The sequence below is a fragment of the Salarias fasciatus genome, chromosome 3 (genome assembly GCF_902148845.1).
Source record: "Salarias fasciatus chromosome 3, fSalaFa1.1, whole genome shotgun sequence".
Lineage (NCBI taxonomy): Eukaryota > Metazoa > Chordata > Actinopteri > Blenniiformes > Blenniidae > Salarias > Salarias fasciatus.
Window position 1 is genome coordinate 25,013,149 of NC_043747.1, and position 17,698 is coordinate 25,030,846.

At 45.7% G+C, this 17,698-nt stretch overlaps 1 long non-coding RNA gene across 3 annotated transcripts; it reads right to left on the reverse strand.

The window, feature by feature from the left end:
- Positions 1–13,741: 13,741 nt before the first annotated feature.
- LOC115381815 (uncharacterized) lies at positions 13,742–16,773 on the reverse strand. Of its 3 annotated transcripts, none has more exons than XR_003930460.1 (9): positions 16,621–16,773; positions 15,517–15,616; positions 15,365–15,439; positions 15,132–15,228; positions 14,906–15,010; positions 14,684–14,798; positions 14,519–14,600; positions 14,184–14,348; positions 13,742–14,075 (listed from the first exon to the last, which is right to left on the reverse strand). It is a non-coding gene; the product is annotated as an uncharacterized LOC115381815 (long non-coding RNA). The 3 variants fall into 3 exon arrangements; XR_003930459.1 differs by having other exon boundaries at positions 15,132–15,256; XR_003930458.1 differs by having other exon boundaries at positions 15,132–15,439.
- Positions 16,774–17,698: the final 925 nt, after the last annotated feature.

The following is a 17,698-nucleotide window of genomic DNA, read 5'->3' on the forward strand; positions in this document are numbered from 1 at the left end:
GAGGATGGTCTCTCAGCCATTACAATAGGCGATAATGAATGAAAGTTTTTTCTCTCACTCTCGTGCCACCCGTTTGGAGATTCTTTATATGGGGGGCTGCTCTACTCACATATATAAAGAACTGCCTGTGATCCAGATAGTGGGAAACTGGTGGACAGAGACAGCAGACTCTGTCTGGAGGGATGAGAAGGTCTGCAGACAGAATTGAAAGTATCTAATCGCTCGGGCGCCACCCCCACGATTCAGAAACAGAAAAAAGGCTAAACAAACGCTAATACTAAATGATAATGTACTGACAATGTATGAGCTTCATTTTCTATAAATCTGTCATAAAGGAGCAGATAAACAGTCCGGAGTGCTGGAAAAGGTCCCCGAGGATGCGTGGATCAGTGTGCATGCATGGAACGCGCACCGCATGAGCCCAAAATGTAGCATTTGAGAAAGAATAAATATGAAGGGATGATAACAATGTATAATCTATTACACAGCATAGACAAAGTCCCAGAGATTCAAAGAGATTGCAGAGTTTTTATTTGGGTTGCTGCATTGTCTTTATACATCATAGCTTTCTGTCTCTAATATAAATCTGCCAAAACGATCCTGTTGTTGGTTGATTACATTAGTTTGATTGTTCAATCTCCCAACATCATCTCACATGTTGCTGCTTCCATCATCTGAGTCTTCCTCATATTCAGCCTGGGGATCTCTCCAACACTTCAGAATTGTCTTTGCACAGGTTATTAGGCCAGTTTGTAATATTCTAAAGATATACTTCTTTAAATGAGGTACCACAGTTTTGTCCCCTAGGAGACAAGCTTTGGACGTTTATTTTATCAATTAAACGTGAGGTGACAAAATGGCTTTGATCCAAGAAACCTTCTTTTTAAACACGTGTCTCTTGTTCTCAGTTCACAGACCAGTTCAGGTCCCAAGCGGGTGTCGGTGAGGAGCGACTGGTTTAAGATGGATCCGCCCACATTTAGCATCGATGGGTAACTTTGGCTTTGTAACTAACATTAGTTTTCATTCACAGCACTGTCGAAGCGTTTTGATCTTTTTTTTAAACCTAAGCGTTGGACATTTAGTTTTATCGGTAACATAATCTGAGGTGATAAGAAAGCCTTGATCCAAGAAAACTTCTTTTTAAACACGTGTCTCTTGTTCTTAGTTCACAGACCAGTTCAGGTCCCGACCGGATGTCGGTGAGGAGCGACTGGTCTAAGATGAATTCGCTCAATTTTGGCATGGAGGATTTTGATGGGTAACTCTAAAACTTTCGTAATACATTTCAACTGTCTGGTCATTGATGCTTGTTGTTTGCTTCATGCCCAGGTTCTCTTTTACTTGGATCTAATTTTAGAATTGTAAATGTTAGGTTATTATACTGAATTCACCTTTAACTAACAAAGTTATTGAATTCTCTTTAGCATTCTTAGAAGTTGTTTTATTTTCCAAAGATGTTCAAATGAACTGTTTTTATACAGTAATAGATCCCATAAAAAATAAAGATCTTTGTCAACTGCTCTGAATTTGTACTTGTGACCAGAAAGAAGACATGTGGAGCATTCTATGGTTTATTCTATTTAGATTTCTCTTGCTCTTAGTTCACAGACGAGTTCAATTCCTGACCAGGCATCGATGAAGAGTAACAGATCTAAGGGAGATCAGCCCACGTTTGACAGGTAATCCTCTATTTTATTATTTTAATAATGGAGAAGTTCAATAAAGACTGTTGAAGAACTTCTGTGAGGCAATCCAGCTGGTAAGAAATCAGTGTATTTTTTTTTTTTTTGCTTTTTATTAGTTTGCTTATTTTTTCGTCAGAAACACAACATGTGTAGTTCAAAATTGTAGAACAGACAAAGGAAGAAGAAAAGAAAAAAGAAAGAATCGGCTAGGACACGAGTCAGGTCAAAGTCCTCAGAGGAATTCAGTGATCCTTCAACCAGGTGAACAGCTGACGAAACCCGCAGGGACCAGGAAGAGGTCTGAAGCAGAGATTTAAGCAAAAACTGGAGAAGTGTTGGTGCAAAAAAACAAACTGAAGGTGTAATGATTTTTGATGATGCACAGATTACCAGTTTGGGAGAGTTTACTTGATTTTGGACATTTATGGGTCTTTAAACCTGCGGGGCACGGAGCACCACTTGCGTCTCAATTGCTGAGGTGCCAACGCGACTCAAACTGGCTCAGGAAATCACTGCACAAATGATGCTGTAGCGCTCAGCTAGCACAAGCATGGATATTAATTTAGACCGTGACAAGGTAGGACACAGCTGTACAGATATTTAGCACGAGTTGGGCAATTTGCGCAACTTTTTTTTTTTGCCCATGATTCTCTGAAATTGCCTGTGCAAATCGCAGATGCACCGGTGTCTGTCAAGAACACTGGTCTGAGGTGATGTTGTGGAGGTCTGAGGTGGTTTGTCCTGATCTGATGTTATCCTCTTTTTGTTGCTCTCCTGCTGCATAAGAGTTAAATTTACAGCAATGCAGAAAATATTTGAGTAGGTAATATATTATTTAGTTTTATCACTTTTCAATATCCGAGGTGATGAAACAGCCTTGGTTCAGGAAAACATTTTTTGGAACGCACGTCTCTTGTTCTAAGTTCACAGATGAGTCCTTCGTCCCTGAAGTGAGCCTCCTCATTATTGCTGATGAGTCCAACTGTTGTCTGCAAACTTCACGGTTGTGTCATAGGGGTGGATGGCGGTGCAGTCACAGTGTCAGATGGTGGTGCAGTCAGTTTCTGAGGGTGGATGGTGGTGCAGTCCTGAGTGAACAGGGCAGGGCTGAGTACACAGCCCTGTGGCACACCAGTGTTCAGGATGATGGTTTGGATGTTTCTTCCTATCCTGACTGTCCAGAATCCCTGTGGGGAGCGAGGTGGGAAGTCCAAAGCCTTGGAGTTTGTGAAGCAGTTTGTGGGGGTTTATTGTGTTGAAGGTGGAGCTGAAGTCTTCATAGCTGTGGGAAAGGGTTTAATCAGCATTTCGACCCGGGTCGACTGACCCTGCAAGCGACCCGGGTTTTAATCGGCTCTCCTCAGATGGGCTTCAGTGGAAGCCAAACCCGGGTTGACGTGGTCATTTACGTGATGACGCAGTGTGGCTACGTTAGCGCGCTTGTTGTTTTTGGACACAGCATGAGATATCCTTCATCAAGATGCCCCAGTATTGGCAAGATAGCGAGAACAGAGAGCTTCTCTTGATCCGTGGGGAAGAGGAGATTGGTTTTCTCGCTGTGCTCCGTCGTGCTGATGATGTCATCAACGTGGGACACCATCAGTGCGGGAAAATGCAACCATGCAGCTCGGCTGCAGGCAATTAGACCCGGGTCTGCCAACAGTGGGAAAGGAGTCAATTGCTAATTGTTAGCAGGTCGATCTGTGTTTAAAAAAACACTGGTCTAGTTTCAGTGGGAAAGGGCTACAAGTGAGCATTCAGCTGAGTGTTGATGACGCTGTGCAGCTCCTCCAGAGCTATGCTTGCATTAGCATGTGGTGGTATATGGGCAGCAGTGATGAGATTAAGTGAAAAGCTCCTGTGGCCTTGAGAGAGGTCTGCATTTTACAGCCAAGTACTCCAAGTGCAGAGAACAGTGTGACCCAGTTTTGTTTCCCAGATGTGTAAATGAACTGGTTTTTAATGCTAATGCTAAAAGATACCATAACAAAAAAAAAAAAAGACCTCTCTCTCTGACTTAATTTCTATGTGTGACCAGAAGAAAGAAGACCTGTGGACCATGTTTATTCTGTTCAGACCGAGCAGCAGATGCAACTCAACATGAAGACCTGAGCTAGGAGATCAATGATGAAGCTGTAACAATAGCATTATCATGAAGCTATATTGTGAGGGATAGGCCTGTCACGATAACAAATTTTGCTGGATGATTCATTGTCCAGAATTAATTATGATAAAGGATGATATTGCCATGTTTTGTTTTTTGTTTTTTTTTTTTGCAATTTTTTAATTCATGTAACAATTAGGGATGCACCGAAATGAAAATTCTTGGCCGAAACGGAAAAATAAGGAAACTGTTTTTCTGAAGCAAATAAGGTCCTAACAATGACACACATAATATTACAAAGCAGTTATACCTCCAAAGGCCAACAGCGTCTCACAGACCGCTGATAAAAAAAGACACACTTTGTGGGGCTTTTTTTTTTTTCTGCTATTGATTTGTTTTGGTTCATATGCCGCATCTGAACAGGGAGCTAGCTCTGACAGCAGACAATCAGACAGACGGCCAAAAATATCAACCAAATCCCCAAAGAAAGACAATAAAAGGAGGCATAATGAAGAGATATAAGGTGGAAGAAGCTTTAGCAATGATAGAGGAGGTGAGTGAGGGGGAATCGGATGGCGGAGACGTGTCGGACATCAGCGATCTTGACTGGAGTGAAGAGGAGGAACGTTCTGAATCAGAGTCAGAACAGCTGCGGGCCAAACAGCGAAAAATATGTAATCCTGCTGCCCCAAAAATACCCGATCGACCTCCAGCTGCTGTACAGTCCAGCAGAACCTGCAGTGGCGCATGGAAGCATCGCGTCACCTCCAGGTATAGAGAATTACTGTAGGCTGCTGTCAGTTGACAACTAAATAATAATAACATATAATGGTGTAAAAAATAATGTCAAGCGTATCTTTAAGAACTGCGCCCCACGCTTGAAGGTGTACCTTAGTCTCGTAGTCGTGTAGCGGATTTACTCAGACAACTTGACAACTTTCTTTTCTTTTCCCATTTCCTTTCTTTTATTGAAGTTCTTTGAATGCCACCATATAAAACTGGGTTTAGATTTAAGTTGAAGCTGTAGTAGCAGTAGGTAAAAACCTAAACAAAATTAAAACACCAAGTGAGTATATGTAATTTACAGTGAACAATAAACAATGAATATGAATAAATAAGTTAATTTAGCAGTGTTCAACCTAACAAACCAAATCATTTACTCACTATAAATATGTAGAAATGCATATAGAAAAAAGCCAGCACCAATCCAAACAATAACATAGCTACAGGATATAAATACGAATTATCAATTGCACAAATGCCCAAATATATTGCACACTCAATAAATAATCCAGCAGCTACTTTAACAAGAATTAATTTACTACACATATAATCTGGAATGAATCAGCACCAAATAAATCTGCTTCCATATAAACTATTGCACATAAGCCCACACCGCGTACACAAGATTCCCATACACAATGTATACAATATACACAACGGAGTACACACAGCTCACACACGACGTCACTGAGTGCACAGCAGCGCTAGCGCGAGTTAGCATTTAGCTCCGAGACAGCCGCACGAGCGCGATCCGCGACCTACTTCCGTGTCAGAGTCTCTCTTACCGGCTGCCTTCTTGGAGACTTGTCTGCTGGTACTTCGCAGCTCGTGGAGTGTATCAGGAGCGAGCGCAGCACACAGCTCGCCCCCCGATCACCCCTGACAGGTGAAAAAGCTTCATCTCGAGAATGAATGAGTCCGCCCTCTAAATGGGCCCGGGTGGCACGCGCCGGCGAGCAACAGTTCCGCCCCCACACGCTGCCGCGCAGACCAGCGCAACACCTCCCACCCGAGCTTCTTGCGCACGCGCATTGAAGGTCGCACAGTCTCTCACAAATTAAAGATTACAGTCTCTTATACGCGCATTGAAGGTCTCTTGCACGCTTTAAGAGTCACAGTCCCTGCTCCTCGACCGGTAGCAGAACGACAAGACGCCTCACGTCTCTCCGAAGCACAGTGCTGTTGCTCCTTACCTTCAAATCTTGACTTGCCTGCGGCAACGGAGACACAGATGGGACGTGACCAGGAGACACCAGAACGTCGACGTCCCTCACGACACCTTTGCGATCTGGAGCAGCAGCGACGACCCTCCCGAGGCGAAACTGACCACGTAGAGCGTTCTGGTCGCACAGCCAGACGACGTCGCCGACTGCGACGTTCCTCTCCAGTGTGTGCCACTTACTTCTGATGAAGAGATTCGGACCAGCGAGCTGACACCACGACCTCCAGAAGCCATTGACCTGGGACTGGATCTCCTGCAGACGCTTGAAGGGGTAACTCTCGAAGTCGAAGGTCTTGATGTCCCCGTCCTGCGATGCTCGACCCAGCAGAAGAGAGTTTGGGGTGACATACTGGATTCGATCTTCTTGACTCTGAACTCTTGCATCAATTGGTCGCTCGTTCGCCAGATTAGCAGCCAACTGAAGTGCCGTCATGAACTCGTAGAAAGTGAGATTGACTGTCTTGTTGAGACTTTGAAGAGCTCGTTTCACAATCCGGACAGCAGCCTCCGCAGCTCCATTTCGGTGAGGTGAATCAGCTGGAAGTACTTTCCATTCCCAACTCGAACCGTTTCTCACAGCGTACTCCTCAAGCCCAGCTCTGTTTTGTGAATGAAGAAACTCATACAAATCATTTAGTATTGGCTTAGCTCCGATGAAATTTGTTCCTGGGTCCGACCAAACTTTTTGGGGGTGGCCTCTCAAAGCAGTGAACCTTTGGTACGCCATTAAAAAGCTCTCAGTTGACATACTACTGACCAGCTCGACGTGAAGTGCCCTGCTTGCCAGGCAGCTAAAGACGACTCCCCAAACTTTTGTGGTTACTCTTCGTTTGACGTCATCCCTCACGAAATATGGTCCAAACATGTCTACTGCAGTGAATTGAAATGGTGCGGCAGGTCTCGTCCGTTCAACTGGTAGATCGGCCATTACTTGTTGACACACTTTTGCTTTCGCCTTACGACAGATGATGCATTGATTAGCAGCCTTTTGAGCGAGTCTCCTGCCTTGCACAACCCAAGCCAACCGCCTCATCCGGAGCAGAGTTCCAGCAGCTCCTTCATGCCCCTCATGATGACTTTGCTGTGCCAAGAGCTCACCAAGCCAAGACCCGGCTGGCAACAGTGGAACGCCAACCTTATCCTCCTTAAAATACTGGATCCTTCCTCCACAAAGCATTAGCCCGCTAGCCCCATCTTTGTACACAACGAGCCTGTCCAGGGTTACACCAGCAAAGTTCACTCCTTCCTGGGCCGCCAAGCATAGATCTCGGAAGGCATCGTCCCGCTCTTGGCGTGTACAAACTCCGGCTAGCTGGACTGCCTCCCACTTTCGTCCTTTGGCTCTTACATGAAGAAAAATCTTTGCAGCCCTCCAGACCAAAGCGACAGTTTTCAACAGCTTCCTTAGCTCGCTGAACCTCTTGACATCAAACAGCTCCTTCATCGCTGCCCCTACAACGGGTCCACGTACGTGTGGGTCAGAGTTGCTCAAATCGAACTTCTTAGCCCCAGCCCGGGTCAGCGCAGCAACAAATGCCTTCTTTTGGAGCTTGATTATATTTTCTCTTGCAGCAGCAGCAACATCTTTTGCCGACCTCACGGGCCACTCAGTTACAGGGAGGTAGAGAAACCTCGGCCCAGTTTGCCATTCAGATGCTTGACCCAAAACCTCAGGTGCAGCACCCCTTGTGATCATGTCAGCTATGTTAAGAGAACCTGGGATCCACCACCAGTCTTCGATATTCGTGCTGTCTTGAATCTCTCCAATCCGGTTGGCAAAGAATGTTTGATACCCATAGCTCTCTCGATGTACTGCTCCCAGAACTGTTTGACTGTCAACCAGGTGGTACCATTTTTCCACACTGATCTCACAGCTTTTCTCGAAGAACTTCTTCAGACGGGCAGCATACACAGCTCCGCAAACTTCAGCTTTGACTGTGTCTCCCTTGTGGTCTAGAGGTGTCAACTTTGCCTTTGACTCAACCAACCTAACGACCACGCTTTCCTGGCAGCTCCACCTCAGATAAAGCACGGCACCATAGGAGCCCTCACTGCCGTCAGAAAACGTGATGCCCCATGGTTTACCTTCAGGATTGAGAGGTGTCAGTGCCCTTGGAAACCTTAGCGTGCCAAGTTCAGTGTAATCCTCAAAGAGGTGGATCGCATCCTCTCTAAGGGTTTCTGAGAGTGGACTGTCCCATGTGCTCTCTGCTTGGCCGCCCACGCCCTTCGCTTCTTGAAAAGCTCTTCTTACCAGAATAGCTCCTTTCTGCTTAACAGGGGTTACAAGCCCGAGCGGGTCGTAGAGCCCAGAGACCTGGCTGAGGAGCTCCCTCCGGGTGAGTGGATTTGGAGCCTGCCCCCTCACTTCCTCCTTTGATAAGTCATTGCCCAGCCTCATTTTCCTTCGCTTTTTTGAGAAGTTCACAGCTACCATCAGATGCAGCTCATCTGCCCCTGGAGTATAGCCCATACCCAACGCCTTGTTGTCCTCCTCAGTGAGCTGATTCGGGAGAACAAAAACTATGGGTGCAGCTCTACTCTGCTCCTTGGGATCTTCCCTCCCACCGTAACTGGAATACACCCAAGGTTTCAACTGAAAGCCCCCTGCCTCCAGAATCTGTTCAACATTTCTGGTTATTTCCTTGAGCTGATCCAGGTTGTCATGGGAGGTGAGTATGTCATCCACGTATGTGTCTTCCTCCAGAACACGGCGCTCTTTCAGAAGGTGTGCAAACTGCGGCAAACTTGCGGTCTCTCTCATAGCTACTTGAGCTATGCAGCCTGCAGGTTTATCACCAATGTTTACTCTAGTTATGGCATACTCCTCAATGTCTTCAGTCTCAGAGTCTCTCCAGAGGAAGCGATGAAGATGCATCTCCCTGACTTCCAGCCAGACTGAATTATACATTTTACGAATATCACCAAGCGCAGCAAACCTTCCTCGCCGGAACCGTAGGAGGACTGCACGAATGTTGTTCAGGACATCTGGGCCCTTAATGAGGAGGTCATTGAGGCTCTGGCCTTTAAACTTCTGACTACTGTTCCAAACAAGTCGAACAGGGGTGGTAACTGAATGAGGATTTGGAGCAACAAGATGGCTCACGTACCATACAGGCCCGGCCCAGCCTTTTACCATCTCCTCTGAGAGCTTGATGGCCGCCTTTCGCTCAAGCATGTCATGGACCTGTGCCTTATAAGCCCCTTTCCACTCTGGCTCCTTGCCCAGTTGCCTCTCAGTCCTCAAAAATGTAGCTTCCACAGCCCTTTTATTGTTTGGCAGTGTCGATGGATCCTCTGTCCAGGGATACTTCGCATGCCAATGGGGCTTGTCACTATGGTGGTCCCCAGTCACATACGTCAAGCCACTCTTTACTTGCTCAAGCTCCCGCTCTTCTGATAGGGTCATCTCCTTCCCACCAGGCTGGCATTTCCCGCATCGACACCCTCCACACCGGGGTTCACAGGCGGCACCAATACTGTCCCACCTCCACCAACCTAAAAAATCACGGCTGGTGTTTGAGGTGGTTGCCACGATGGCTTGAGGAGGCCTTCCATTTTTGGGGGTGAGCTCTGCATACTTCTCTGCTGCAGTGCGCATAGAGCGGGCAAAGTGAGTCCTGGACGAGTGAGCTTTGATATCCAACTCTTCTATCAGATCTGGGTGAGAGCCAGCAACCGTTTTGCCCAAAGGGCCGTCCCACAAGACCAGATCACCAACTGAACGGACTTTTTGGGGGACAAGCTGGCCTTCCTTGTGGCTAATGAGCAACTGGATTTTCTTGGGACGGTTTAATTCTCTCAGCGGAATGTCTGGAAAGATCTTTTGTAACCTTTTTGCTGAGACATGGTGGTGGATCTCTGCTATACTGTCAAGCCCGTAGCAAACAAGTTGGTGGGATCTCAACGTGCCCCTTGAAGTGCTCACTCTGATCTTCAGCAGGTATCTTTTTGTCTCCACCGTGACCTGCATGCCCCCGACGCCATGCACCACGAGCGTAACCTCCTCGCTTCTGAGGTTCAGCTCGCTCGCCGCCTCGTGGGTTATGTAGTTTGTGTCCGATGCGAGATCAATTAGAGTTCCAACTCTTTGCCCAGCATTAGCAGTGACTTCTAAGATCATCATGATAACGGGAAACTCTTTGAGGTCACCCTCACACGGCGGCCCACCTACTGCAGAATTCAGTGTTCTTGCCGCCGTGTTGCAGAAGACGTTCCGACATTGTTTGGCCAGCTCTGGGGATAACTGTGTCAGGAACTGTTCCTGGTCTTCAGTGCATTTCTTACTTCCATGATTTGGTGGGTCTGACCTTAACTTGGACTTTGGCAGTTTTTGAGAGTTCGCAAAATTGGGACACAGAAGGTAGTGGTGCTCCTTACCTCCTTTTCCCTTACAAGCCTCACTTTTACAGAAGAATGACGCCTTGCATTCCCCTGCCTCATGGACTTCGAGACAGTCAGCACAAGCTCCAAATTTACGGACTGCGTCTCTCTTCTCCACAAGGGTTAGGGCCCTAAACATCTTGCAACGGTACAGCCGCCGCTTGTGACCGCTTTCGCCACAAATGGCACAACCTCCTTGCTGATTCATGGACCTTGTAGCCTTCGTTCGGGCGTGCTTCGGCTGAACTTTTTGCTCCCTCCTTGGGAGTTCCTCCTCCCTCAACTGCTCCAATTCTTCATAGATTTGCTCTTGACTCTTTAGGAACGCTAGCAACATGTCAAAGCGATTCTTTTGAGTTTCATTGCCTTTCCCTTCTGCAACAAACAAGAGCCACTCTTTCTTCAACAGGTCTGGCAATTTACTCTCCAGAGACTTTGTCATTAACGGGTTCTTGAGGGCTCCTGTATCACCCAGCTCACTCAGATCGCTCAGGGCCTTTTCTATCACCCTAATGAGGTCCACAATCCTGCGGGGCTGATGGCCTCTCACTGGGGGTAGTGCCTGCAGCTCCTCCACGATTTCTAGGGCTATGGCGGTTTTATTCCCAAAACGATTCTCAAGAGCTCTAAATATTTCCTCTGCTGTGCCACATGTTGACAACCGCAGGTCCTTTGCCACCCTTTCCTCCAGACTATCCAGTAACTGGAATTTTTTGACCTCACGCGAACCAGTTGGCTCCCCTTGCTTCTGGAGCGCTTCCCAGTCCCTTCGCCAGCTGTAGAAGCTTCTCCGACTGCCATCAAATTTTGGGAGAGCCGTTGGCCTTAGCTTTATGGCTGGTGTCTGCGGGCAAGAGCTGGTACCTCTGTTCGACACCTCCTCTGCCTTTGCTTGTATCAGTGCAGCTTTTCCTGACATCAACTTAGCTGTGCAAACTTCCACCTCCTTTATTCTCCTCTGAAAGTCTGCTCTTTCCTCTGAGGGGGCCCATCGACTCCACTCATAATGGGCCTCCTTAGAAGCCTTGACCCGGGTCTCCAACTGGCTCAGCATGAACTCATACGCTTCCATTTTCAGATCCGCCTGGGGAGCTAAGAAACTCTGACAATCTGCTTCGGCCAGCTCCAGTGCCGTGGATACCTCGGGGTGCCCAAAATTAACCCAAATTGCCTTCTGAATGTTGCCTTGTGCCTCCCTTAACCTTTCCTCGCACTCCACTGCTGTATTCTTTATATCGTCGCATTGTTCCAGCTTTAGCATGGACCCGCCCTCCTTATTCCAAGCTTCTAAAAGCGCTGCCTCCAGTTCATCATTTGCATCAATCACTTTATCTGCTTCCAATGCTATCTTTGCATGAGCATCCTGCAGCTCCTCAGCTGACATGTTCTTACATGACCTGGCTATGGAGTTGGCCAGCCGAGAAAACTGTCGCTTGGCTGACGTTCTGCTGGTTCTCAACTGCTGAACGGCTTTTGACTCTGCCATCTTGAGCTGGAGCTTGGGCTTTAAGCTTTTAAGCTGGAGCCTGGCTTTCGGCTTTTAAACTGGAGCATGAGCTTTAGGCTTTTGAGCTGGAGCTTGGGCTTTGGCTTTTGAGCTGGAGCTTGAGCTTTAGGCTTTTAAGTTAGAGCTTGGACTTTGGCTTTTAAGCTGGAGCTTGGGCTTTGGGCTTTTGAGCTAGAGCTTGGACTTTGGCTTTTAAGCTGGAGCTTGGGCTTTGGGCTTTTGAGCTGGAGCTTGGCTTCAGGCTTTTAAAGTTACACTAAGGAACTTTCAGTTTTCGTTGATTTTGGCGGCGCCAGTGGACAAAAGCGGTAGTGTTTTGCCTGAAGTAACACTACAGTTCCCATGAGCACTAGCGCGTGGCGTCGTCAAATGCTGCTCCCGGTCGCATGCTGTTGGGCTGAACTCGCTCACATGTGTTTCCAGTGGCTGTGAAGGATGGACAGCGACGAGGTAATGAATCTAATGATGGCTAAACAATGTTATATCATGATGCAGAAAATAAACGTTTAACTTTGGTAAACGTAACTTTGTTTTTCTACCGCTTTTCCCCCCTCTGAGACCACAGACATCCACCAAGCAGCTCACATAAATAGTGATCCCCCCATCACTACAGTCCTATATTTATTGTAAACGCACATTGTTGAATGATATCAATCTGCATGAAGTGTGATTACTGTGCTCCGCTGTGCTTCCAGCGGGCGATATGGCCAGTCTGAAGGGACTGTGAGTGAGCAGGGCCGTTTCTATAATGTTAATCGGTTAATAGGCAATCCGGATCATTACTAAAATGTAATAATTTGTTCCCTTTACCAATTAGGACATTTCCTAAAAAAATAATTCAAATCAATTTTGTAGTTTTTGAGTTATCTTGCAAACAAAGAAATAAACAGCAGACGGCAAAAACATAACCTTCTTGGCGAAGGGAGGGTTAGAATCATTTCACAGTAAACACACACATACAGATCCTGGCAGGAAGGTGCTGCGTTGCCTGATTATTAATCCTGCACAATTTGCACAAATATACTTTGAAGTCTCTCAGGGAAAGTGCTACTACTCAGTTTCTTTTATTTTTTTCTGTTATAATTGTATTATTAGGATTCTATATGGCTAATTCTGCATTCATTTATTACTAAAATGATTCTGATGTTGATTAAACATAAAAAAAATGTTACGTTTGTGACTTTTTTTTTTCAGGAATTCCCTGTCCCAGAAACTACCTCCACCTCTTCTGAGTGTGAGCCCCCACGCACTAGTGCTGGCAGAGGGAGGGGCAGAGGGAGAAGTAGGACACCAGAAGACTTGAACCCCGAGACCCAGCAGAGAGTACAGGATCTGCACGAACGCAGAAACAGAGAGATGCAAGCCAGAATACAAGCACTGGACCACAATCAGAGGGGAGAGCTCCTATAAGTGTTCCTTTCAACACCTGGCTTGGTGTTCGACATTTTGGACCTGCTGGAGGACCCTAATCGTCAGAGAGTCCCAGGTGGAGGTGATCTACATCGGTGCTCCTGCGCAAACTGTAACGAGATGAACACTGACCTGGAGAGAGTTTTCCAGACCCAAGGGGGCAGTACACCGGATTCCTGGTCCGCAGACTATGTAGCGTGTCATTGTTTGACTGCACTGTAATAAGTTTTTATAGTTTTTTTTTGTACAGAATTTGCCTTTAGACTGTCCACTTGTTGTGTGTGTGTTTCAAAATAAATACATCTGTGCAAAACAAGACAAACGTTTATTTATACACCATCTTTCACTGTTTTCAAATTTCAAGTACTTTGTCTTTGGCACTTGTTCCTTCACAGTAAAGTGAGTAAGTAATAAAACAGGACCTAGAGAAAAAAGGAAAAACAGGCACATGCACAGTCTTAGCGTGAATGCAATGTGCATTTTTACAATGGCAGGATATGTGTATGTTTTGATTGAACAAACTATGACAGTATAAATAAAAAAATACTGAATAATCTGTGTGACAATGTTAGAAGTTACTGAGAACAATTACAATAAGTACAGTAGCAGCAGTGTGGGTGGGGGTTCAGGTGTGCACTATGTGTCTGTAGTCAGCCTGTCAGAGTGATATGTTGTATTGATGTGCATTTATGAAAGCAGACAAGGAAGGATCGTCAGTGTTCACTTTGGGGAACACCTTCACCATATTTCACGTGCGTCCTCACAAGCTCAGCTGTTGGTGGCGGCTGTGTTGAAGCCAGAACCCCGAAATTCCGGGGGTCATCTGGCCTCAGGGTCTGTGTCTTGGGAAGGCCACCTCCACTTTCAAGCCTCTTCCGAAGAATGCCTCTCTGCAGGTCTTGAATGTAGGAGTACTTCTTTTCCTTCACTGTGCAGACACTCCAGGATTTGGACTTCTTATTGTAGCATCGTCTGTAACTGAAAGGAAGCACAAATACTAGAACACACGTATTTCACAACTACAGTATCAGGCAAACACTATGATATTCCATTCTGGAGTTGTCCTTAGATACGCTAACAGCTTACATCTTGTGTCCATCTTTGTTTCGTGCCGGGGCGCGGCCATTGTCACAGTTGTAGTCTATCGCAGCAAGCAGAGTCCGCGTCCGATACACTGCTGGAGTATAGGAGAACCGCTTTCCTGCATACATGAGTATGTGATTCTGGAAGCTTTCCAGATCGGATGTTGTCCTGTATAGTATGACAAGAAACATATACAAATCATTGTACACAGACCAAAGTACCAATTATTACATAGATATCGACATTTGATATAACAGCAAAAAACACCAACTTTGCCATTTTAATCGTGTTTTTAGTCAAACACAGACGGTTGTGTTGATAAAAGGAAAAGTGCATACCTGAAGTTGATGAACTTCACAACATTCTTCAATCATCGCTTCTCCAGGACGATGGCTACAAGAGCCTGGTGAGCTGCTGAACCTGTAACCACACATCTCGTTGTGAGATGGATAAAATTCCAAGTAAAGCAACAAAAACACCCCTTGAAAATACATTACAATTACCTTGTTTTATCCATGGTTTTTCCTGTATATCTTCACCCAGTGGCTCATGCTCACAAGATCCAGTGGCCCATGTGTGCTGGTTCCGAATGTGATGAATTACAGCATGCCATTTCATCTACAGCATTAAGAATCATGTGTGAACTTGTGTGATCTCACTTGCCTTCTCTTCACAATGAAAGCATGTTTTAGTTTACCTCACAACTTTACTTCCTACAGACATACCTTGAACTGCTCGACAGTGGATGTCTGCTTGGCACAGTACCAGAAATGGTTCACAATGTCTTTAATCCAAGGCAAGATTTCAGACTGGTCTCTGGCTGCACCAGCCTGAAACAAGGATGTGCTGTTGTTAGAAAGCCACCATAGAAATGCTGCTGCTTTTCTGCAAGGTATGAACACGCAGAAGTCACATCAGTAAACAAAAGTAATAATGCAGTAACACTCTTACCCGTCTGAGCTGTGATGCACTGTTTGTGACAGAAGTCCCTCCCCTTCTGTCCTGCACCACTCAGCATACTGTTCCATGTGAGTCCTGTGCAATGTGCCTGAGCCCATGAGCAAACAGCATGGGACCTTTGGTGAATGACGCAACTCATTATGCCAGTGTTGTGAAACAGTAGGCAAGTGTTCCCAGACAGATGACCAAGGGCTCACACCATCAACCCATTTACAGAAACTCACCTGGCCTCTAATACACCAGCTTCTTTTGCCCCAGTGCCTTCTTCCAGGATTTGGACACCCTCTATCAGTTCTCCCCTGAGTCAAAACAGAAAACATTTGAAAAATACTAAACTCTGCCCAAAACAAACAAATGCAGGCCCTGGGAAAAGTACCTATCATGGTCCGACCTCTTCTGTTATGCTGGAAACTATATGCTGCAGTGGTTGGAGGTGTTGCTTGTGGGGAGTAGAAGTTACTTGCTCCTTTTGATAGCTGTAGAGAAATAAAAAGTATGAAACTGATATAGATCAAGAGTAATACAAGAGAAACAAAAATATACACACAGGAAATAAAAGCACTACATAACAATCATCAAAAAAACATCTTTTATGTCACAGTAGAGAATTATAAGATAAGAATAACAATAAGTAGGAATACAACATCAAATATAACAATAATTAGGGAACAACATTGTATACCTTACACAACACAATGTCCAATAGGCAAACATAACAACAAAACAATATCTTGTTTTCATTCTGACCTGAATATGTCATGTTTACTGGCTAACTGAGATTGTAATCTTCAAAGTTAGGCGCTTGGTGCTGCTGAAGTGAGCTACATAAGTGCCCTTCAGGACTGACTAAATAAACGTTACATGTAGAATTGCAAACATGCAACAATCCCTGTAATTTTACCGACAGCGCAAGGTGCTATTGATGAACAGGACTTTGAAAAGTCATACCTCAATGCACAGGTGTTTTGTTTTACTGATTATTTAGAGCAAACAACACGGTTTGTCTTGTTTTGCGATCACCGTTTGTCAACTAAACAAAAAGACGACCAGAATTCAGTTTTTCTCTGAAATTATTGCATAAGAATCATCAGAAGCTACTATCACGTACATACAAAATGACACGATAATACTACAATGGTTCTGTATGGCTGATCTTTCCACAGCAGGAACTTTATATTTGCATTTTGCAGTCATCGCATTGTTTTTACCTCCGCCAAGGATGTAAAGTTTTCGCCTGCGTCTGTCTGTTTGCTACAGCTTGTAGTAGCATCACTGTGAGCACACTGACGTCATAGAAACATGCAGGCAGCTCTGCTCGCTGGCACACATCGCCGAGTGAAAGCATCGCAGTAGTTTGTAGTTTGCTGTGTGGCTGTTCGTGTCGGTGTGTAACTGTGAAATATCAAGCTGATGGCTAATTACTGCTACCACGCAATTTTCCGATCGCTAGCATTTGATTTGAGCATCGAAAGCTACTTACTAGTCCAGCAGGAACAGAGCCAAGGCAGCGTCGGTCGGAAATCCCTCCTGATCTTTCAGCTCACGCCAGCGAGTGAAAGCCGGGCCAATGTCGATCCTGGACTGTGCTTTTATCCGAGTAGCCTCTCTTTTTCTTTTTTTTTGCCTCCTCAGACAAAACTTTTGGCTTCTTTCTCTGTTGTCCACCTTACGCCATGTTTGCAAAATCCCACACTGGAGTTCTGTCCTTATAACGACAGGGGAAGTGACGCATGCCGTAAAGCAGTCCGCACATTTTGTAGTTTTTTAGCGTGCAGGGTTCCTACCACCCTCCTCACAGTTTCTTAGTCAAAGTAAAAACAATACTGACGTCCTCAGCCCGTGAAAGAGGGGTCATTCAACTAGTTGTAAGCCGATGTATCATCACAAAAGATATTAAAATGTTTTATTAAGGTTGAAAAGTTCCTTAGTATCGCTTTAATCTGGAGATTGGCTTTAGGCTTTTAAGCTGGAGCTTGGCTTTAGGCTTTTAAGCTGGAGCTTGGCTTTAGGCTTTTGAGCTGGAGCTTGGGCTTTGGCTTTTGAGCTGAAGCTTGGCTTTAGGCTTTTGAGCTGGAGCTTGGGCTTTGGCTTTTGAGCTGGAGCTTGGCTTTAGGCTTTTCAGCTGGAGCTTGGCTTTAGGCTTTTGAGCTGGAGCTTGGGCTTTAGGTTTTTGAGCTGGAGCTTGGGCTTTAGGCTTTTAAGCTGGAGCTTGGCTTTAGGCTTTTGAGCTGGAGCTTGAGCTTTAGGCTTTTCAGCTGGAGCTTGGCTTTAGGCTTTTCAGCTGGAGCTTGGATTTTGGCTCTTAAGCTGGAGCTTGGGCTTTGGGCTTTTGAGCTGGAGCTTGGCTTTAGGCTTTTCAGCTGGAGCTTGAGCTTTAGGCTTTTAATCTGGGGAGCCGTGACCGAGCTTTGAGAGCCGCTTTGGCCTTAAAACACTTTTTGCTGCTGACTGCTCCGGTTTTTACTGTCAAGCGTATCTTTAAGAACTGCGCCCCACGCTTGAAGGTGTACCTTAGTCTCGTAGTCGTGTAGCGGATTTACTCAGACAACTTGACAACT